The sequence below is a fragment of the Drosophila arizonae genome, chromosome 3, assembly GCF_054131065.1.
Source record: "Drosophila arizonae isolate 15081-1271.41 chromosome 3, UAZ_ARI_1.0, whole genome shotgun sequence".
Classification (NCBI taxonomy): Eukaryota; Metazoa; Arthropoda; class Insecta; order Diptera; family Drosophilidae; genus Drosophila; species Drosophila arizonae.
Genome location: NC_142923.1, coordinates 11833689 through 11858432, shown reverse-complemented (window position 1 = coordinate 11858432; position 24744 = coordinate 11833689). Strand labels below are relative to the sequence as shown.

General features: G+C 37.7%; 1 protein-coding gene across 7 annotated transcripts in view; it reads left to right on the top strand.

Moving 5' to 3' along the window:
• The window catches only part of LOC108609665 (uncharacterized), a 50426-nt gene that overhangs the window by 2918 nt on the left and 22764 nt on the right, over positions 1-24744 (top strand). For 6 of the 7 annotated variants that reach the window (XM_089464981.1, XM_089464984.1, XM_089464980.1 and 3 more), the window contains exon 2: positions 12790-12835. The exons of the other annotated variant lie outside the window; for it this stretch is intronic. The gene's annotated coding sequence lies outside the window, so the exon portion shown is untranslated. The remainder of the gene's footprint in view (positions 1-12789; positions 12836-24744) is intronic. 7 annotated transcript variants of the gene reach the window in all.

Sequence of the window (24744 nt, the reverse complement as noted above, 5' to 3'; positions counted from 1 at the left end):
AAAAGAAAGGAAAAGAAAAGAAAAGAAAAGAAAGACGAGGCAAAGGCAGACCTGTGCATTTAACAAAGAAAGCTGCAAGAAACACGTATATGCATGCATGTGCGTGCATGAGTGTGCGTGTGATTGTGTGTGTGCTTAAATATAATGCTGCTTAGGAAAGTGCTTTGGCCATATCTCATTACAAGCCCAAGGATCATTGTAATCATCATCAAGACTTTTGTCTCGAATGCAGCACAAAGCAAAAAGAAGAAGAACGAAAAATGAACGAAATGAGAAATATATAAAAAGAACTTTTTCTCATTATCAAGAAGCAAGTGTTTTAAACTTTGTTGCCTTGAGAATGGATAGACGGCGCAGCAGTGGGTGAGAGTGGATGAGCTCACTCTCCCCCTCCCTCTCGCTCTCGCTCTCGCTTTCCGGCCATCTGACTGGGCTGTCATTCAGGCAGTCAGTCAGGGCCATGGATATGGCCAGCTGGTGGTCAGTCAACGGGGCGGGCGGCTCTTCAGACTTCAGTCAAGCGTCAAAAACGTGGGCCATAAAAAGCGCTGACAATTTTTACATCTGTCATAAATTGCGCGACACTCGTAAATCTATTTTCTGCATTTTATTTGTTTATTTGAAAACAACAGCAACAACAACAACAACAACAACAACAGTGAAACAAGCACAATGGCAGTCGGCAAGTGGGCGCCTGATTGATGTGACAATTCCTTAATTAATTTCGGTAGGAAAGATGCGCTCCAAACGCATTTAATAAGCAGATCAACAGCTGTACGAAAATTTTCTCGCTCTTAAGGGTAATACATCAAAGTGAATTTTATGGCAGTTTATTCACATTCATTTGGGGCATTCCCCTGCATAGACATATACCTATCTATATATATAGACAAATATATATTTAACATATATAATTTAGGTATTTTCCCACGGCAAATTAGCTAAAATATTTTGGCAATTATCAGTTGAAGCTACCAAAATATGCTGATAAGCATGTAAACAGTAAATCTCTCTTTCTCTCTGTGTGTGTGTGTGCGTGTGTGCTTGTGTTTGTGGAGAGTTCACTGACTTTACCTTTATCATTGCGCTCTACTGAGTGTTCAAACATTTGGCTCAACATTCTTTCGCCTTTTCAGGCTGCGCTCTTCGCTGAGCTTTTGATAAGCGCAAGACGAGAATAAGAAAGAAAACCTCTTACAAATCTGAAACATTTGCAATCTTTATTATGGCAGCTAGGTTGAGCGACAGGAATGTGAATGTGAAGACTACCTCCCTCTCTGTCCCTCTTTGTCTCTCTCTTTCACTCTTTCTGTCACTCCCGTTCGGTTTTTATTTGTTTCCCTCTCCATTTTGTCTGCCGTCAATCGGGCTAAGTAAATATTCAGCTCAATCCAGTTGCAGGTGGTTGTCGGGCGCTGAAAATAAGAAATTATGCCAGTGCAGTTGCACTCACAGATCAGAGATGTTGTAAGAAATGGAATGCGACTGCAGTTGATGGGATGTGAGAATCAGATGGAAGAATCGTCAGAAGCTGCAAATTTCGTCAGTGTCTTAAATTCTATAAAGTTATTTATTTGCATGAGATTTGCAATGCAGAAAAATCTATGTGTTTCATAATAAGATGTTATTTTTGTGTTATCGTTCGCAATCGATATTTATCGCAATTGCTTACGATTTACCTATTGATGTTTACAGTCTAGATGAGGCAGTATAAATATTCACTGCTTCATTCATGTAAGTTATCGATAAAACATTATATATATATTGGTATTAATTTTTGAAGAAAATGAGAGAATCGATATGCAATATATCGATACATATGTGTGCTGTATTTCAATTTCAGTTAAGTTTTCATTCAAATTACATGGCTTTCGACTTTCGATATTTATCGATATATCATATGCATATAACAGAAGTTCAACAACAATGCAGAATGCCATAACATATGTTAAGTCACATACTTATATAACTGTACTTCAATATAATTTGGTCTTTAATGTGGCCCAAATTGATGCCACAAAAGAATGAGGAAACGAAAGAGAGAGCGTGTGTAGGAGTCAGAGAGAGGGAGAGTGAGAGAGTAAATATAGCTTGTTAGCATAAAGAAATATTTTTATCTTAAATATGCAAAAAAAATATTGCATCTTTTGGCTGCTTCGACTGAGGTTGTTGTTGTTGCTGTTGTTGTTGCTGCTGCCGGCACTTGTGCCGCCCACCCAATTAGCTTTTTGGCTGCTCTTTTTGTGGACTGCAGTAAATAAGCAAAAACCAAAAATTGTGCGCCATATTTCGCAGCCAACGCACATAAATAAGCTTTAGTCCAAAGCCAACTTGGCCGAGGCTGTTGTAGATGGATACAACGTGATGTTGTTATTCTTTTGCTGCCGCTGCCGTTGCCGCTGCCGTTGCCGCTGCCGTTGCCGTTGTCGTTGCCGTTGCTGCTGCGGCTGCTTGTTCTTCTAGTGCTGTTGGGTGGCAGCCACCAAAAGTAGCTGGCAAATGGCCAAAAAGGCATGGCCAAATGTGCCGCTGCCGCTGCTGCTGCTGCTGCTGCTGCTGCCGCCGCTGCTGCCATCTTTGAATTTGTTTTCAGTCTTGGCTACTGTTGAGGCCAATTGCGCTGCCGCTGTACTTGAAGATGGGATCCTCGAGCAGCAGCAGCAGCAGCAGCAGCAGCAGCCGCACTAATAAATAATTTTAATTGTATACACATTTGTTGCTGTTGTTGTTGCTGCTCCACTTTATTGCACAAAAGGCGGTCAAGAATATGCCAAAGATACCGCCAGCAACAACAATTTCAACAAATTCTCATTGTTTTACTTTAACACACAAACACACACACACACATACTTATTTTAGCTGCAAATTGAAAAACGTGTTCAACGACCAATTGGGCCCCAAGCAATAAGTGTGTGTGTGTGTGTGTGTTATCGGTGTCTGACGTGGCTCAAGCCCTCCAGTTGCCAATTGGCAATTGCCATTTGGGGTTTCAGTTTCAGTTTCTCTTGGCTTTTGCCATTGCCTCTGCAGTTATGGTCATGTTTACAGGGCAAACTTTTCGGTGCGCTGATAAGCCAGCTATGATGAGTCTTCAATCCTATGTCTGTCGCTTTGTCGGACAGGTTGTTTGAGTCATCGAACACGTCTTGCATATAAAGTCCGCGCCTCTGTCTGTCTCTGCTCGGGTACCTGTTATGCTGTCATAGAGAGATATGAACGCGGTTACTGACCAATTGCTAGCATATTGCGCATACGCCTCGTTAAACGTCGCCTTCATTTCTGGTTTCTGCTGTCTTGGTCACGTCTTTAGCATGCACTTTACGCCTGCATTTGCCCCCCCATTTGCTGTTGCCTCAGCTATTGCTACTGCTGCTGCCGCTGCCGCTGCACACTGCATTGGGACGTGCGAATCGGAGACTAAAATTAAGCGAAACTATTCACTAAGAGCGGCGCTCTGATTTCAAATGTGCATTTAACACTAGAACACCAGAAATATATATATATACTATATATCTTCTTTCCAAAGTACCTGGAAATTCTATATTAGTCAATACATTTTTCAACCTTAGCTCGAGCTCAAAGTTCAGCCAGGTTACATAATAAGTTTTAATGGATTGTGAAATATATAACATACCAATAGTAACAAATAAATAATACAAATTATTGAAATATTTCATTTCTTGCTGCAGAAATATAAATGTTAATAAATATCACAGATAGTTTAAATCTAATAAATTTACCAAATGTATTCTTATAATAATAATAAATATTTTATAAATATGATATACAGAAAATGTATAATAAAAAAAAAAAAAAAAAAAAATTAATATAATAAAAAAAAGAACAAGTTATAATATTAATACTATTGAAATATAAATAAAATCAATATAAAGACATAAATAATCAAAATAAATCAAATGAAAAATTAAGAATAAATATATAATGAAATACAAAAATAACATCATATAATAATACAAAAAAAAAAAAAAAAATTTTAATAATGATGAAAAAATAATAAGAATATAATAAATTCATTGGCAACAATTTATTATAATAACCATAATCAAGAAACAATATTAATAACTAATTAAAATAATACAAGCAAAACAAAAATAGCTCCACATAAGGTTTTTGATTAATGCATATTTGATACATATATAACTTTTTCTGTATCAACAGCAAATGGAATTCTTATTTTTAGTTTGTCAATAAAAAACGATGTATTTTTAGTTTAACAATAATTAAATTAACAAAGCACTTAAATCGTGATCACTAAATAAAAAAAATAAATAAAAATAAAAAAAAAAATAAAAACAAAACAAAACAAAACTCTTTAGCATTAAAATAAAGTCATAATAATGCAAATTTATATTTAGTAAATTATAATATGTATTCAAGTTATTAATATTTTTCAATTTACATGCGATTTTTATACATAAAAAAGAAAAACATGTGTTTGCAAAATGCATTTTTGTACCAGAGTCCCCTATGTGGGCACTTGAAGGCGCTTTTCTCTTGCCCTTGCAACGCACAACGTCTTCTCTCTCCCTCGCCCTTGCTCGCTCTACTCTATCTCTCTCACTCTCTCCTCTGCAGCGACAACGTCGTCGGCATTTATTGTTGCTTGTTATTGCGGCTCTCATTGCTGCTGCTGCTGTCGCTGTTGTTGTTGTTGTTGTTGTATTTGCAGTGAGCTCAATGCGCTCGATATCTGCTGCCAATACACACACACACACACATACAGACAGATGGACACACCCACACACACAGACAGACAATGTAGGTGCGTTGTATTTATGCGCCTCAATTCTGGGCCAAGGTAGTTTTTATCTTTCTACTCTTTTCGCTGCTCATTGTTGTTTTTGTTGTTGTTGTTGCTGTCTTGCTTGCTTATTTGTTATTGTTGTTGTAATTGCAATCCTTGAAATTGTGTTTTCACACACACACACACATACGCGCGCAATTACAAACGCAAATAAGGCAATGTTTGACCGCCATTTATGCTGTCACGTCTTCATCCGCCTGCAACACACACGCACTAAGAGAGAACGAGAGAGAGAGAGAGTGAAGGAGTGGGGGAGGAAGATGGAAAACCTTGTATCCCTGCCTCTCGTGCTCTCCTGCCTGTGTGCCTTGCCTTCATTCCCTCAAGCATTTACAACTTTTATTTTGTTGCTGCTGTTGCTCTTTTTCACATTTATTTATTTAATTTTCGTTTTCATTTTTATTTGTTATTTTTGCTTTTATCTGCACGTTTCTTCTCTATTAGTCACATTTTTTTCGGCGCTTTCTGTTTACGAAAAAAAAAAAAAAAATCAGAAATGGGATGTGTATACAAATTGTATATAGTATATGTGAAGCGCGCACACACACACAGATTGTATATGTATGCATGTGTGTCTGTGCAATCTTTTGTGGGCTCAATAATATCTACTTATAAGATGTGTACTTTACAGCACATATGATATCATGCTCAACTGTTTATAGTTACTTTTCACTGTTGTATGATATTAGATAAACATACATACACGTGTGTACATACAGATGTGGATAATTCTTTGAGTATTCTCCAACAAGCCCATGATATGAGTTACTAATAAACAGTGATACATATATGTTTCTATGAATGTTTCCATGAAGCGAGTCTAATTTGATTCGAATTTTGAGCTGAATGAATATAATCTAATATTTGATATAATATATTTTCATATATATTTAAAATAATAATAATTAAATATAATAATTATTAATCAAAATAAATTAATAAAATCATTATTCCAAATGTATTTATTACAAAATAAAAATAACATTAAAAATTACAATAATAAATAATATAAAACAAATAAATATATAAATGTAAATAATGAATTTTCATTGAAAAATATTTTTGCTAAAGTTAAGCTTATCTTATTAGAGTTGCAAGGCACAATTTAAAAACTTTAATAAATAATTTTAAAAGAAAATTAAATAAAAAAGAACTTAACATAAATAAATATTTAAATATTTAAAATATATAAAAAATATGCAAAAATAAATAACAGAGAGCCAAGACTCTTTGTTAGCTGTCTATTTTTTGCAATAAATATAAAATGAGTGTGGATTTTAGCCGCCGCTCCTGCCATACTATTAGTTAGTCTTTGATGTCCAGATATGCATTTAAAATATTTACACATCGAATTTCAATTGCGCTTCAAGCATGCCAGACAATTTTCCAATTGAAAATTGAAAATGTTGCCCATTTAAATTTTTGATGGCGCTTGCTCTGGTTTTATTTGAAGATGCCTGCTGCGAATTTCCATTACAACAATTGCCACTTGCAACAATTGGTTGCCAAGTCAAATGAATACAATTGCCATGCTAGCGATGTGGCAGGGGCAGGGGCCAGCTTCACCCACCCCCACCGTCACCCACTCTTCGTTTTGGCCTGTCCTCACACCGATTTATGCCATTTGTTCTGCCACGCCCACCACCCTCCCTGCCATTGTTCCGTACCCCGCATTATACTTTGCCAGTCGACTGTCAATGCCATTGATTTGAGTGTGCGACTTATGTTTGCCAGCTGAACGCCTTTCAGCTTCGATTCCTCCTGCCCCACCTCCTTGCCGCTCACCCCGATAACAGTCTTATTTGTGCTGTTGCCTTTGCTGCATATCCTCTAGTCCTCTTAGTCCTTTGGGTCTGCTTTACACTCGATTCTCTTACATTTGCTGGGAAATCAATGGCTTCTCCTTGCTCCTCGTCTGTTCAGCCACAACGTTGCCTTTGTCTCTGCCACAGACGTCACTCACACACACACGCACACATACATGTGCTGCCTGCATCCTGGCTAAAAGTGCAAAGAAAAATGTTCACTGTGCAAACTTTGTTTCCAGCTTGTTTTACTTAAATTTGTATTTGCCACGTACGTGTTGCACTCAATTCGCCTCCATCGAAACTCCCGCTAGCCCCCCTCCACCGGAGCCAGCCCATCGTTCTTTATTTTGTAGAATTTTATAAGCCCAACTTACTTATCCAGCCTGCCAGCCCGTTAAAAGTCTAGTTATTTCTTAGTTTCATTGTGTTGGCCTTAACAAGTTGCCCGAACTTGTTCAAGAGCTATTTTTCCACTTCTTCGGCTATATATACATACATTTTGTATAGCTGCGGCATCCAAAGCTGTGCTTATGCAACATCCATGTGAAACGAATCTTGATGCTGATGCTCATGCATATACGCATAATCTATAGCTTCATCTCGTTCTCTTTCTCTCAATCTCTCCATCCCGCTCGCTTGCTCATTTCTCTTTATGCATCTAGACGTCGCTCAGTCCCATGTTTGTTTGTAGATCTGGCTGGAGTCCCTTGGGGCCTTGTTTAGATTTATTGCTTTTTCGTTTCATTCTCGGGGCTCTTTTCACTTGATAATTGATGAATGTTGTGAGTGCTGCATGCGCATTCACACACACACAGACTCACACATATATATAGCACACATACATGCATATAACAAAGAGGACTCCACATTTCATAGCCGTGTTCGAGTTTCGCTTTGGACATTTGTTTATTTGCATGACAAATGCTCAGAGATCAGCCAAAAAAAAAAAAAAACAATAATAAACAATGACAAGTCAATCAGGGATTCAATTAAGTCAAGTGCAGCCTACACGTGCGCCACATTTAATGTCAGTTGAGAAATCATTTGCTGCCTCAGCTTCAATTGCGTTTGTTTTGCAGCACCTGTCCTGCGGCACAGACCAGAGCACGCAATGCCGCAAGGACACGGCAGGGCAATAAAAAGTCTGGCAAATAAAAGTCTGCCAAAGACGTGCCAAAATGCCAGCTAAGTAGGCAACGGCAACGGCAACGGAAAATCAAAATCTCTGACAAAATAAATATCAACAAACAAACAATGTAAAACAACAATTAAAAATGCTCAAGTTGCCGAAAGGCAACCCAGAGATATCCTAGAAAATATTATAACAGAAAATTTATATTTAAGAGAAACAATATTCGAGTTGGATGATAAAACATTAAATAAAATTAATGAAATATGAAACACACACAATATAGAAAATAATAAATGGAAATAAAAATATGAAATATGAATAATTAAATATGAAATGAAATAAACTACAAAAAAAAAAAAAAAAAAAAAAAATGAAAATAAAAAATGTATAAAAAATATACAATTATGTAATATAATATAAAATTGGAAATATTAATATATAAATATAAAAAATAAATAAATAAATAAAAACTTATTAGCCGATGAAACTTGAAATATATGTATAAAAAATTAAAAAAAAGTGAAATAAAATAAAGATATTAAAAAAGAATAAATAAATAAATTAAATTTGCGTATGATATTTGGAATATAAATATATAAATAAATTAAAAATAAAAACTTAAACATTAAAAAAGAAAATCAAATATAGAAAATAAAAAATATATAAATAATGAAACTATTAATTCTATAATATAAGATAAAAAATATATATCTAAGCCATAAGCAAGGCTTAACCCAAAATCCAGGCTTTAATTCTATGCCAAAGCAGGTTTAAGTAAAGCTTCAGTCACAATGCAATACCCACTTCATTTCACTGTCAAATACGCAGCAATTTGGCCAAGCATACGCTGCCCCCCCTTTCACTTGCTGATTACAGGGTATTTCAAGTTTACAACAACAACTGTGGTATAATTTAATAAAAGCGGCAAGCAAATATCTCACGGGGCGACACAGCAGAGTGCAAACTCGTAGACAGCTGTTTATTGTTGTGTGTGCGCGTGTGTATGTGTGTGTGAGTGTGAGTATGTGTTACTGCGTAAATGATTGTCGGAGCCTGCTGATGACAAGTGTTGCGTGTTTTGAATATAGGACTAGGGTACTTGAGCCCACTTACACACTCATATACTCACTCACACACACACATACACACACGTACACAACAAACGCACTCAGATTGTCAGACAAGGCTTGTATGGAGCACACCCTTCTAATGACAGTGCGGGTGATTATGATGTGGGGCTTGATTATGATGTGATATAATGTAATACTTGGCGGGGTTATTTGTCAGCGCGAAGTGCCATTTCAGCTAAATATAATAAAAGGGGAAGAAGAAGATATAATGATGAGTCTCATGCCTTGAAGCGAAAGCAACAATTGCCACTGAATTGCATACAACTTTCACTGCACTAAGATTAGCTGTTTAAATAGTTCAGGCATTGCTTTAAATCAAGCTTTAAGCTTAAAGTTTGCATTTCATTCGCCCGTTATCCATATTCTTATTGCTCTCAATGAATAGGCATTCAATGCTCCACGCTTGCTTTCCATAGTATTTTCTTATTTTTTTCTCCGAAAAAAGAAAAAACACGCCTCATTTGTTGCGTATTCAAAAAGCAGAGCGAGAGTTTTATCAGCTCTCGAACGCTATTCAGTTGCTGCCATCAATCATCTGGCCAACATGCTGCACACCCACCGCCCACCGCCACCCACTCGCTTCGATGTTCCAATCAAAACAGCAAATGTCTCGAACAACAACATATGCAACAAGGACAGTCCAGTCTAAGGCTATAGCCGCCATATGCACACCGTGCGCCTAAAAGGCTGCAGCAATTTCGTTGATTAGTCCGGTGTCTGCGGGAATTTCGCTTCGTTTCGTTTCGTTTCGTTTCTTGCCAAACTCCTCTGGCTGCTCACCTCTCGGCCGTCCTCCCCCTCTCTCTAACTGTGTTGCTGCTGGCTATTGCCACACATAAAAACTAAACGCCCTACACATACTCGCGCACGCTCATACATATAATTGATACACAGACACACACACACACACACATACTCATGTGGCAGTTACAGCAAACGACGCTTAGGAAGTTCTTCTCGCTTTGCAAATCCCTTTCTTTATACACTGGAAAAAATGCCAAAGCTATTAAGCTTGTTTCGAGCCAAGTCTTGTTCTTTTAAAATTGTTCTTTAATATTTGTTATATCCTACATACAAACATTTTCTCAATTTATCACATTTAATATATTTATTTATAATATTTTATAACAAGCCGAAACTCACTGTCAAAATTACTTTGAGTGCATCAATGAAAAATCTATTAAAAACAAATAAAGCTTGCCAAAAAATTAATTTGACATGCATATTGAAAAAACGATTCAAATGCGATTAAGTAAAAGGCCTCAACTCATTTTGTGTGCGGAATATGCTAACAATTTATTAAAATTCATGTTTGTTAGCCTGAAACTGAGCCTGGCTTGTTGAATATGCTAGAGACAGCTTGTTCTTTATCAATCAATCAAGCATTTTATTTCGATATGAAGAGTTTTTCAATGCATGAAAAGTGTTATAACAGTTAAAAGGGGCGTGAGATGTGGCAGGGGCTAGAATATTGCTTAAAATAAAGAGCTGTATTTTAAATATACGGACAAAATAAATTGTTTAGATATGATTGCTATATATATGAAGAAATAAATAAATAAAATTAACATTAAAATAAAAACATATATAAATGTGCACATATATAAAATATATTCAATTTTGTTTTTGCCAATGTTAAAAGTTAAATTAATATTTTGCATATGCAGCTTCAACTTTTGTACACTTTTTTCATTCCTCTTAAAATGAAAATTAGAATACTTTTATATCTTGATTTTGTATATAAAAATAAAGTTCATAACTTTTATGCGCAAGTCATCAAAGTTAAAGCGCATTCATATTTCGCATATTTTTGACTGTATTCTGAGCGTGTGTGTGTGTGTGAGTGTGTATGTGTGGCTGACTGCTGGGTTTTATGATTACTAAACAGACCCTAATGTACACATATATATATATATATATATATATATATATATATATATATATATATATATATATATATATATATATATATATATATATATATATTTATTTGTATACTGGCAGCATCGCAACCTTCGTTCTTGGCTGCCCTTAGCCGTTTGGGCACCTTTTTTGGCACAGGTGCACACTGATATATGGCACGGGCCAAAGTCGTTTCGAGCCGGGTTCCTCTGATATATGTTGGCCACGTGGCAGGCCGTGCTGGCGATACCATCGCAGAGCAGACCACACACTGCCAAACCGGCACCACAGCACCACAGCCAGCGCTGTTAGCCACCTTGTTATTTTGGCAGGCGCGCATTTGAGTTTCTAATCAAGGTTATTTTATGCCTGCCAAGCGCGTTCTTAATGCCCAAATTACATTTTTAGTTATCGTTCTGGGCTGAGGTTCTTTCTCTCGCCCTCACTCGCTCTCTCTCGCTCTCTCTCTTTACTGCTGCTTGTTTGTGTTTGAGGCTTGTTTCCGCCTTTATGTGGGTGTCTTGCGGCTGCCATTTGGCATGCTGCTGCTTAACATTTTGTTGGGCAATCTAAGCGGCTTTTTGGCAACGCGTCGTATGCGTGATAAATTCAAGTCGCTTTCGCTTTATCCCTAATGCGGCATGTTTAGACATTTGCACACACACACACACACACAGAGATAGAAAGAGAGAGAGAGAGAGAGAGGCAGTTTTGTGGCCGCCAGCTAATTGGAACCGAGCACAGCGCTGAGCGCCCTGCATCCGCTGCTCTGCCGTACAATAACAAAAGCCAATGACAATTGTCTGCCAAGACAGGATCCATTATCGTTACAGTCAGACAAAGGGCGTGGCACTGCTGTTTGCCTTGACTTGTTGGCTGCGAAAGCACTTTACTTTGCTGCTCTGGCTGCATGTGCTGCCGCATCTATTGCTAGCCAAAAGAAAAAACATGAACCGACTATTGCGATGTTTGTTGTTATTGTTGTGTCACATGCAAATCGCTTGCCCAACCAATTAGTTTTCACAGTCACATTTAAAGTGCCATAAAACACTAGGCTCACATGTGTATACATTTGTGTGTGTGTCTGTTTGTGTCCTGTTTAATGGACTCGACTGGATGATGCTGTTCATCATCAATCAATACAACGATTGCGCCGTCGCTGTATTCGGGTCAAAAGAATTTGTCAAGCGAGCGACGCTGCATTGACTGTCTATAGACGCTATCTATGTGTGTGAGTGTATATATATAAATGAATATGTTTCTCTCTGTGTGTTTCTCTTGTGTATCTGTGCAGAGCACTTAATGCGGCAATAAGCAAGGATTCGAATTCATGACAACATGCATATCTGGGCCATTGGCTTTAAGTGCTTGTCAATTTGCATTGATTTGACACTCATTTTTTTGATTATTCAAAAGATGCATATAAAAACGCTTGAATATGCAAAAGAGCATATCCTAGTGTTATGGACTGAAAGATATACGCCAGATATTATATACGTAGGGCTGGACACTCGAAATATAGTATAGTAGCGGGCGGTAATTTTCAATTCATATATAATCAATATCATATATTAATATTTTTATTTGAGAATTCAAATGAAAGCCAAGAGTATTTTACTTAATGTATATGAAAATATATTGCTTTGTATTACATTTCTTAGCGCAAGAATAAAATATCAAAGTAGATCAAAGCTAAAAAGATTTGACTTTATCATTCAATAAACATAAAAAAAATAAAATTAAAATTAAAATTGAAATTAGCATAAATCTTAAAAAAAAAAAGAAATCCATATAATATATGGTCTCTGCCAATTTTAACTGTCAATTCATAATAAACATTAATAAAAATCAATTTTAATCAATATTAATATGCAAAAATATAAATAAAAAATTTGCCATAAATTCGTATCCAAAATTTTCACAAAATGAATTTTGCCTTTTCGGTAAACATTTCACTAAGTAAAAATTTGTATCTGCTTACTATCTTTACAGCTGACATGTTCAAGGCCAGCGCAGACGCGAACATTTTATGTTTTCGGTAAGTGCAGATAGATATCGAATAAATAAATAAACAACGAAAGTCGTTATAAGTGGAATGTGCCCAGACAATTTAAACTTTTGCGGCAGCCAAAAGACGCGACTCCGCCAGGCGGGCACTCGTAAATGTTTGCGGCTCTTTTGCCACACACACACACACACACACACACACACACACACATATGTATATACTCACTTATAAACTCTTAAATAGCTAATCAAAAATACATACACACCGACCAAGGCAGGGAAATGAGGAAAACTCATATGCACACACATACATAAAAGAGCTCGAAAGGTTTTGCCGCTGTCAAAGCAAATACAATTTGGCAAACGCTTTAGCAGCTAAATACGCATATATGTATGTGTATGTGTAGATGTGTGTGTGCATTAATTTGATAAAGTTTATTAGACACGGAAACCGAGCGTAAGCCAAGCTCTCAAATTAATCATACATATATGTATGTATATATTAAAATATATATGTATAAAGTAAATTTCGGGCCACATGGAAATTTCATTAAATTTGCGACCTTTTGAAGAACTTTAAGCTAGCTGCTGTTGTTGATCTTGTTAAGAGCAGAGACATACGCCTAAACTGCCATTAGCTCAAATCACATGTCATTGACAGTTCCAAATGACCCCAAACCCAAACAGGGTCTGTAATACTATACACAAAGGGTATAGGGAAATATACGAGCGAGTGCATATGGGCATCTAACAGTATTCATAAACAGAGAGTATTAAATTAGAATTAAAAGTTGAAAATGAAATGAAATTAATTATATGATAAGGTAATTTAAAATAAATAAATAAATATAAAAAACTGAAGAAAAAATAAATAAATGGACAATACGTTCTATAAAAAAATATATATATATGTATATATATGAATTTAAATAAAACCATATTGAAATTCAAATACAAACTTAAGTTAAATAATTGTTTTCAAATAATTTTTTGTTATTATTATTATGACATTTAACTTAAATTTATATAAACATTCATTTTGTATTTAAAATTCATTTAATGTTTGTGTGTATTTTATTAATAATTTATACTTTAATTTAATTTAATACCCTGAGGCCGCACAAGTTTGCTTAAAAGTATTTTCATTAATATTGTCTATAAAATGTACTTAAAAGTTCAACAAATTCTGTCGCTTTCAACACTCAATTAACTTTCAACCATATTTCTATGTTCCATATCTAACGAGAGATTCCTTGACTGTATGTTGGTCTTCATATAAATGTTTACATACATATGCATGTGTACACATTAGTGTATGTGTGTACGTTTATGTGTATATATATGTCAAGCGCTTTGTTCCAAGTGTGAACTATTGTTGTTTGTGTGCTTGTTTGTTCGTTGGGCGCTAAAATGTTTGCCTACGTGTCAGGCTGCTGTCAGTGGCAGTTGCCTCTTGTTGTCCACACGCCCCAATGCCATATGGTGGCGCCTGTTTTATGACAGTTCATTGATATTCATTCGAATACTTGTGTGTGTGCGTGTGTGTGTGTGTGTGTGTTTAACCCTTTTGTGCCTCACTTGACTGCCGCTTAAATTGCCTTCAATGTGGCTGCTAGACAACAAAAGTGTGCCTGCCAGGAAATTCAATTAAAAATCGCAAATGATACTGAGAGGTCTACCAATGCATGTGTATGAGGCTCCATGTGTGTGTGCGGGTATGCGGGTGTATGTGTGTGCTTGCCCACAAATCGGCTTACGTTCACTGTGTCCTCCGTTCATTGCAATGGCTGGCAAATGTGCTCAAGTGCCAGCAGCTGGCAAAGTCAATCACAAGTTTGATTTCCTCTGCCGTGCTCGCAGTCTTTTGCATACTTTTTATTGCATACTTTGCTGCGCTTTGCAGCGCTTCCTTTGGCCCCACAATCAATATGGCCAACAGATTCGTTATATTTTCATGTCCGGCATCAATACTTTCTTTCTTTCTTTATCTCTTTCTTTTTTTTTTTTGTGTATACCCAGAATCCATTTTTGTCTTCTTTTCTATTTTTGCCTGGCATATGCACTGGCTGTGTGCACTTTTTATATGCGCCTCTTCATCTTCTTCTGCCCCTGCTTCTTCTTTACTGTAAGTTTTTGTTGCGCCAGCTGTTTGGTATTTTCTATTCATTTGGTGTTTTTTTCGTTTTCTCCTCTGGCAGTTGGCAAACTCTTGACGGAAATAATGCTTTATATCTGTCTGCCTTGGCTCACTCAACTCGTTTGGCTTTAAAGTTCAAGTATTTGGGGCGCAAAGTCCTATGAAAACAGAAAACCCAAGCTCACAAAATCTCATCAATTTTTCAATACTCACCTGAGAACGCTAGAGCCAAACAACAGCAGCAGCAGTCGCAGTAGCAGCAACAGCAACAAAATTAGCCAAGTTTTCTGGCCAATTTCCAAGCGAAGCGTAAATTTCATCCAGCCTCCAAAATACATTGATATACATCTCTCTCTCTCTCTCTCTCTCTCTCTCTCACCCCCTCTCTCACTTTGGTCAGACAGCAAGACACTTAATCCGCACGTTTACACCTCAACGCACACACACAAAGTCCACAACGCAAGGGCAACGAAGGAGGCAGCCGGGTGAGCGGGGCGTGGGGCGTGCCTGCGGCTGAAGTCGCAATAAATTCGTGTATCTACTTAATAATTAACTGGCAAAAGTTTTTGGCACCACAACAAAAGAGCCCATAGGCAACCATATAACAATATGAGCCCAGACAGCACCCAGTGACGGAGGCTAGCACGTTTAAGCACAAAAGGGGGTTCCTTGGCGTGATAAACATATTCACAATAGTTTAGTTATCATGCAGGCAGATTCTGAAATGAGCAATATCAGAGAACAACTTTAATATGCAACTGAGTTGGCTTGGGAGAGGGGCTACCCTGTATATTAAGATCTATTTGGGTAATCGATAACAGTTTGTTAAATTAATCGATAGCACCTGATTGATTACTTTTCGAAGTGGCATTTGCGACATGTAAGTTTTTTTTTCCTTTAATCAACGGAAAACTGTTTTCGATCATCGATAGCCCAAGCAAGTATTATAAGAAAATGACTTTAAAACTTGGATTAGTCAAATGAATAGCCTTATGACTAAAGCATATAGATATCATATAATATTGAAATTTTTAAAGTCAATTAAAAATATTGAATTGAATTGAAATAAATTTACTTACTTTTAATTATAAGCTATTGATAGTAGCTGAGTTATCGATATCTACTTGCATTTTATTGGAGTAAAGTAAAGAGCAATGGACTTATAACATAAGAGAACTATAAAATTCATAATATTAGACTATCTTTATCGATCCTATGCTATCGATAGTTCAAATCCGTCTGACTGAGGATGAAATTGAGACGACAGAAGATGAAGCAGAGGTGACAAAAGAAGAAAAGAGATGACATCTCAGAGCTTGAATTAAATATGAGAATAGTCACTGGGAGCATGGGAAGAGTTGGAAAAGTCGAAAGAGCCTATATGCTTAGACGACGACATACTTTCAATGTTATACTACTTAACATATTATATTATTCGTATATATTTCGCTTTCTGTAAAGTTAAGCTCGTTCATGTCGACACAATCCGAACTTAAAGACTTCATAAAGACATCAACAGTGTAAGGTCCTCATGACAGCTGGCCACAAAATAAAATTTCCTAAATGAATTGAGGTTGGGATACGCAATAGCGAGAGGATTACAAGCAAAATGTTGCGCTGTTTTAATTGCACTTGAACTCCACCCGGAGTTGGACAATCAGCCTGCCCCGGCCATAGACCGAGGGAGCCCACTGCTCGACCCTAAGCAGTTCAGGTTAATTTGCGCAGCGATGTTGTTCCAGTTGCTCATTAATTATAGCTAAGTCGGTGCCCTAATGATTTACCTGCAGATGTTGTTGTTGTTGTTGTTATTGTTGTTGTTGGTGTTGCAAGTTTTGCGTTTTATTATTTCTTGATTTCATTGCGCTGAGTGTGTTGGCTCGACGGCGACCAGCCTGTTATCCTTGCCACTGTCCGCTGTCCGCCGTCCGCCGTCCGCTATCCTCGCCGCTTATAAATGCTTTGTAATCAAATACGCGCTGCAAAAACTTTTCTTTTATTTTAATTTTTCTTCGCTTCGTTCTGTTTTTTCGTCTTCTGCTTAGCGCACGCTATTTGACCGTTGAATTTTCTTCCATTTTTTTTTTGTATTACCTACCATGCCACGCCCACTTATTGCGCATTTAATTAAGCAAATAGCAGCGGCTGAGCTCGGCATTTTCTTTCACTTTTCTTTTCTTTTCGCCTGCTTCACTTATTTTTCATTTCATTTACATTTTATTTTATTTAATTTTTTTTTTTTACTTTTTCTGTTTGACTTTTTTACGCGCTGGCTCTTTGATGCCTATTCTTTGGGGTTTCGCACTTGTTGCCCCATTTCGTTGCCCATTTTGTGGCATATTTTCGTGGCGAGATGGGTGCCCTTCTTATTTTGCTTTGATGAAATAATTTTGCTCGCGCGCCAAGCAAAAGAAAATTTAAATGAAAAACTATTCGAAGTCTATGGGAATTTTAATTTTAAATGTGAAAATATTTGGTCTAAGTATTTGAATTTTAATTTTAAATGTGAAAATATTTTGTCTAAGTATTTCAGTCTCAATCAGGCAAAGGTTTTATTGTTTTTATTTTTCAATTTTTAGATATATTTTGTCAGTCTTGCCTAGTTAGTTCCCTTTGTATTAGCATAATTGAGCTATGATTAAGACAAAACCTCATTAATTTCACTCTATATTTATATTTCACGCTTTTCAGTGAAAATGAAGTGCCTAAAGCTTCTTCAAAGATCGAAGCCAACTTCAATTTGGTCAACAAACAAAAGTTGTCTATAAGCTTCGATATACTTTGCTCAGTTAAGCACCGACTTTTTTCTTTTTCTTGTTCTTGTTGTTGTTCTTGTAATCAATATGTTTTCTAAACAGCTTAACCTTGTTCAAGCCGCTTGGGTCCTTACGTATTTGGCCCAAGAGAGTTTTGATATTGTTTGCCTGACAATTTTCCAGTTTCATTTCAAAGCAACACACACAGCCACAAAGTCTGCAAGCTTCCACTTAGTTGCATGCCCCACTCACACACACACACACACACACAGAGACATTTATGCAGTTGACAACCCCTTATGCACACTCGCTGTTGCACATTGATTTCTTTTCTTTTGGCGCTACCTTCGGCAACTTGTCGCCTGTCGTCCGTCGCCTTTCCACATGGCACAGCACTCACTGCCAATTTGCAACTAAATTGCAAAGCTGTCATTCGTGCAACCAACAACAACAACAGCAACAACTGCTGCAAATAAACTGACTCACGTTGCCAGCAACAATTTAATACAGAATATGCTACGGTGCGACGTGACAACTGGGAATTGAGAATTGGCGAACTGAAGAGCTGCTGGAGAAGGACAAACCGCGCGAGCAATGGGAGCAGAGGCCGTAAGGAGTAACAGCGCCACACGGCAAGCGTTGCCACGTTCAGGCATTTCAGCTTAACCAAATGCCACGGTCGAGTGCAGGCTACATGGCTACAGTTACGTATAGCCTATGCACACCCCTGCACCTCCCTTGTTTGCACAGCCGAGAGCCGCAGTGTAATTGAATTTTAATAAAATTGTAAACCAATTAACTTGTGAGTGCGAGCGCTTGTCTTGCCGGCTGCAGCAGAGCTTGCATTCATTTGCAACAATTAATAAAGCATTAAGGCGGAGAGAGAGCGAGTGTGTGTGTGTGTGTGTGTGACAGGAGCGACTTGAGCCAAAATGTCAAGATTGCAGCAGCAGCAGCAGCAGCAGCGATTGCAGCGACTGCAGCGCAAAGCAAACGAGACAAGGCAACAAGGTCGCCATGCACGGCCAAAGACAACTTAATTAACCTCGACCTTCGCGGCCAGGCGGCCAGGCGGCCAGGCAGCCACTGCGCGCTGACGTCAGACCCCGTCACCGTCACCGTCAGCGTCAGCTTTTTGCCAAACAAGCCACGTTCAATGCCGTGAGCCGTGGCTGCCCGTCCGGGCCTGGTCAGCACTGGATGACCATCATTGCCGCACAGCCACATTAAGACATCAATAATAATAATAAAAAGCAACAACAACAACAAAAACAACAACAAATAGTTAATAATGCGTGTGCGTGCAATGTAAATATGAGCATAAAAAATGAATGCGCGCTGCGCTGCGCTAATTGCCAATTCACTAAAGCGACCAATTGGCCATGCAAGTGCAGCGGGGCAGGAGGGCGGTCGGGTGTGCGGTCATGAATCGTCACAGCGAATTGTAGATTTTGCGCATGCGCAGCGACGAGTCGCGTCGCATCGTGTCGAACGATCTGTCGCGCTCTCTGCCGGTCCTCACGCTCTTCGCCGGCTACGCTAAACCCGTTTGGCAGCCTCTCTCCCTCTCTCTCTCTCTCTCGCTCTCAATGTTGCACAAGTGACGGCAGCTGTTGTTGCTGCTGCTGCTGTTGCCATTGCAGTTTCAAGAACCGGGTCAAGGTTGCTGCAGCGATCACAGCTAGCGGCAAAGTCGAAGTCAGCTTCGACGTCGACGTCGCTTTCGCCTTGTTCGCTTTACATTGAAAGTCAAGTTCGTGCACATGTTTGATTGGCATTGGACATGATGCAGATTGAGGCTGGCACAGCTCTTGGCGGCAGTCTGGACAACTGTTGACTGCCAACATGTTCGATAGCCAGGCAACATGTTTGACCAGAAGACAATTTGGATCATTTGAAGAGCTGTACCCATAACCCATGGACCTGCACTCGTGTCTCTGCTGGCAGATCTGCTCGGCTCAGTCATTAATCAGGAAAATGAAATTAAAAGTTTAACTCGATTATCACTGATGGCTGCAATGTGCATATATATGTATCTATATATATCAACTGTATATAAACAATGCAATTTATATGCATTTATTATGATTTTCCATTAACTTGCATGTGCAACATACAAAAGCACTAACAGCTGCATCAAAAAACAATTTTCATTTAATTGAAATTCTTTATTTTTATTTTTTTTTTTTTTCTGACATTCAGCGGTGCAATTTATCATTCGATTGAGTCCGCCAGGTTCATAAAATATTATAAAATTACATTTATTATTCAAGCATAAAATTGTACAGCTAAATCAAAGTAGAGAGTGTAATAATGTTAAAGCAAAAAAATAAAGGAGTTTTTTTTTTTTAAATTTAAAAACAGCTCAAATTGAAAAGTGCTAAAAAAAATATTTTCCGAGAAATTCTTCAAAAAAAAACTTCAATAAATGAAAACTTTATTTAATAGGCTTTTTTTGTTTCATTTCTTTTGTCATATTAAATCAATAGGTTTAATTAACTTTTGAGTGAATAGCCTTTGGTTATTTCCATGCCAATATATTTTACCAATATTTATATATATTTTTTTACATATACATTTTTTATATATTTCAAGCTAAAGCTCTTACTTTAGGCAGTTAAAAATGTTATTATTCATATATTTATAGCAGGCAAACAAAGCGGCTGTCACTCAAAGCGTTTTTCAAAGTCAGCAGAGCACCCCATTTGGCCATGTGCACGGCATACTATACGCTATACTCTGTAAGCTATGTGTATGTGTGTATACCCTATACGCACAGCAGTCTGGTTTTTCTAGTATAGAACAAGCTGTCTAGCACACATCTGTTGATTTAGATGCAACACTCAGCGATTTGCCGCTGTGACGACCCTGAAAATGCAATGAATGAAAGAGCTGGCTATAAACATCGAGTAAATGAGAGAGTGAGAGAGAGAGTGAGATAGAGAGGGTGGGTGGGTGAGAGAGCGCAGCTTGACAGCCTCGCTGCGCATCGACAGCTCACTATTGTTGTTGTTGTCTTGTCCACGGGCCGTGGCTCTGACTGTGACTGCGCGGCACATTAACAGCCAAGTGCAACCACATTTCCAAAAACAATGCCAAGCAGCGACTCGAATGACTTAGATGCGGGGCAGTGGCAACAGTCGCGGATTACGCAGCCCTGATAAGCCGAACGGCTTGCAAGAACAGCGTATGACTAAGACGCACAGCAATTCACACACACTACACACACACACACACATACACACAATGTTACTTGCTGCGCTCGCCGAGCAGCAAAAATCAATTGTCGCAAGGTTAGCAATGGACAGAGAGAAATATCGCAGGCAAACCGTAAAGCCAAAAGCCAAAACGTTGCGTCGCTGATCTTGAACCAATTGCAATTTGTTAAATGTTGCCAGGGTCACTGCAGCAGCCAGCCAAAGATATAAATATATGTATATACATATATATAGATACATAGTTTATATAGATAGGCTGTATCCATGCCATGCCATGACATTGATCTGATCAACATTTGCCCTCAATTAATGTTGAGTATGTGTGCGTCTGTGTGTGTGCGTGTGCGTATGCGTAATGCACTTGAACTTGTGCCTCGCAGCTGCATTTGTCACTTGCAGTCGCAGTCGCAGTCTCTGTCGCTGGCCATGCGGCGTATGCGCAATTTTGCGCTCACACTTTACCTTATTTGCACATTGCGCATACGCAACGTTGCGCGCTGACCTTACAAGCGCGCCTAATTAGACCTGGCCAGTCTGTTCGTCCGTCCGTCTATCCGTCTGCTCGCTCAAGTACAGTCGACTTCTCGGCTTACTGTTTGATTATCAATTAGCTAACTGCCCGCTGACAAAACATCGCGAATGATGCGCGTTCTCAGCTGCCGCACGCTGCTGCCCCTCGTTGCTATCACACACACACACTGTGCGCCCGGATTGCGACAAATCAAGTCAATGTCAAACAAACACTAGCACACACACACACACACACACACGCTTGCTTTATGTCATGCGACATTCGTGACTTTTGCATCTGTTGAGCAACCAGCAAATTCTCTTGTTCTCTTTTTGTATACTCTTTCGCTCTCTCTCTCTCTCTCTCGCTTTGTTGTTCTCTTTCTGTGGATTTGTGGATTTTTATCGCTCTGCTTGCAGCGGCAAGTAGCGTGCCGAACGATCGCACATACACACACACATACACATACATACTATATATGCTTTATATGTAGCATATAGTATATATAATACTATATTTACTCTATATATAGTTGCTTTATGGGCAGCGCTTAGTCTTATAATATATATATAAATATTTCTGCACAGCTGGCACATTTTTGATCGTTATAAATTAATCGATGAATTAATCTCATTTAGTTGTTTATTAAATTTGTGTGTATATTTAATTATAGTTAAATGATAACATATTTATTAAAGTATTTGCTTGTTTCAAAACGACCTTAAAATAAATATATATAAATTTGATGTACATATACTTATGTTTTATGAGAACTAATCATACATACATATATTCCAAACATTTATATTTAAGTTCAAGATCAATCAATCAATCTATTGTGATCTCATTATCTCATAATGATCTAATAATATATTTATTTATTATTATAGGTATATATATACCTTCCTATAAGCCTTACTTCTTTTGTTATATTAAGCCCTTTTTATACCCTGAACCCATTTTCAATGGGAAATCAGGGTATAATGGTTTTGTTGAAATGTATGTAACAGGCAGAAGGAGGCGTGGCAGACCCCACAAAGTATATATATTCTTGATCAGGGCGACGAGCTGAGTTGATTTGGCCCTGTCCGTCTGTCTGTCCGTCTGTCCGTCTGTCCGTCTGTCCGTCCGTCCGTCTGTCCGTCTGTCCGTCTGTCCGTATGTATGAACGCGTCGATTTCAGAAGATATAAGAGCTAGAGGCTTCAAATTTTTTTTAGAATGTCCGTAATTACAGCGCGCATATCAAGTTTATCATTAAAAATCGATAACTCATCCCGATCTTTTTTTACCGATAAAAAACCTTATCGAAAACCAGTTATAAAATTATATCTTCTACACCTTTATTGCTAGAGTCTCCAAATTTTTAATGTATGCTTACATGCAATTTATACAATTTCGGTTTTTGTTAAAATTTACCCCCCACCCTTAAATTCACCCCCTCACCCTCACTTTTGTTAAAAGCGTATTTCAAATACTAGAGACTTGTGCTTTGGCACTTACATGCATATTCATGTTATAATCATAATCTGAAAGTTTCATGAAGATCGTACGTCCATAAAAAAGTTATTAAACTATTAAGTTCTCATAGTAAGCGCACACTGCAGCCCATGCGTGTTTATGCGTGGGTGCTTGTGTGGGTATGTGTTTGTGTATGTGTGTGTGTATGTGTGTGTGTATGCGTTTGTGTGTATGCGTGTGTGTGTGTGTATGTGTGTCTGTATGCGTGTGTGTGTATGTGTGCCTGTGTGTGCGTACGTGCCTGTGTGTGTGTGTGTGTGCGTGTTTCTTGTGTAAGCTGAAAGACGCGAAAAATTATTGAAATATCTATTGCTCCAAGGGTTCAGGGGATCTCGTAGTCGAGCAGTCTCGACTAGAGCTTTCTTACTTGTTCTGTCATATAAATTATCTTATTACACAAACTTGTATATTTTAAATTCCAATTATTCCCCCTTGATGATTCATTAGCTGACTGTGAATTTTCTCAGATGCAGCCAAGCGATGACGTATTCAAATATTTCAGAGTAAGAGTTTCCTATAATAATAACAAATGTAAATCTGTATTTCATCAGAGCTATGATGATGGTATGAAGAATATCACTTCTATAGAACTGAATGCTGCTGAAAAATACCAGAAATTCAATTTCTTCACTGATGAAAGGCAACTGCAGTGTTTGTATGTATATACGTATATATATATGTGTAAATATATATCTCAAAACCTGGTTCAAAGTGCAGCTTCCTTCTTTTCATATTGCCCTGGCTGTGCAACATGGAAAATAAATATTCAAAGGAGTCACTGCTCAAAGGACACACAATCAGTGGCAGGCACGTGCCACCCTATACATTTTTTAGCATATATATATATATATATATATATATATATATATATGTATTTATTTCTATTATATTTTTTCTGGTAGCTTCTTAGAAGAATGTCGTCTGACAGATTTTTGCTAACAGCCGTTTGCAGTTGTTGCATTTTCGCCATAAATTGGAGTCTGGCCAAAGGCGTTGGCCATAAAAAAAATTGGTTGAATATTTGGTTTATTGCGTTGCTGAAATAATTGCAATTTATGACGTTGAAGTTTGCCAGCTATAGCTATCGACGCGTGGCATCAGCACTCGTAAATAACAACAACAAGAACAACAACAGTCAGATTCAACCGCTGGAATATTTAATAAACAAAACTTGCGCTAATCATTAAATTATGATTAATGTGCCGACAATTTTGGCAGCCAGCCGACAAAAGCAAAAAAAAAAAAAAGAAACGAGCGTCGAACGTGCCCCGGACAAATGTCGGCATCGAGTTTTTGTTGCTGTTCTTGCTTTAGCTGCAGACAACAGCTGAGGCTGTGCTTGAGGCTGATTGGGCCTGAGCAGTCCTTGCAAAATGCTCACATCTTGTTCGAGTTCAGGCATTGGGCATCTTCTGACAATGAATCTTGCCAAATAGTTCAAGATGAATTGCACAAAACAAAAAGTGCTGAGCATATATGAATATATATTTGATATATGCATCTATCTATACATGTGTATATATATGTATGTGTACAGTGATGAATTTGTTGATAAGGAAAATATTTGTGCGCTCTTCAAGCTAGACCTTTTTGTCTGCATTCGAGCATTGCTTAAAGTGTTGAATTGTTTTGAGACGCCCATTTCTGCCCTTAAATGCTGTAAAGCACTTGAGCTAATATCGAAGACAAACATATTTGTAAAAGTTTAACTACGCCTGTTCAGAAAATATATAATGAAAAATTTTTTTTAATTATTTAAGAAGTTTCTCTTCCTAAAAAATCGTTTTTTAATTCACTT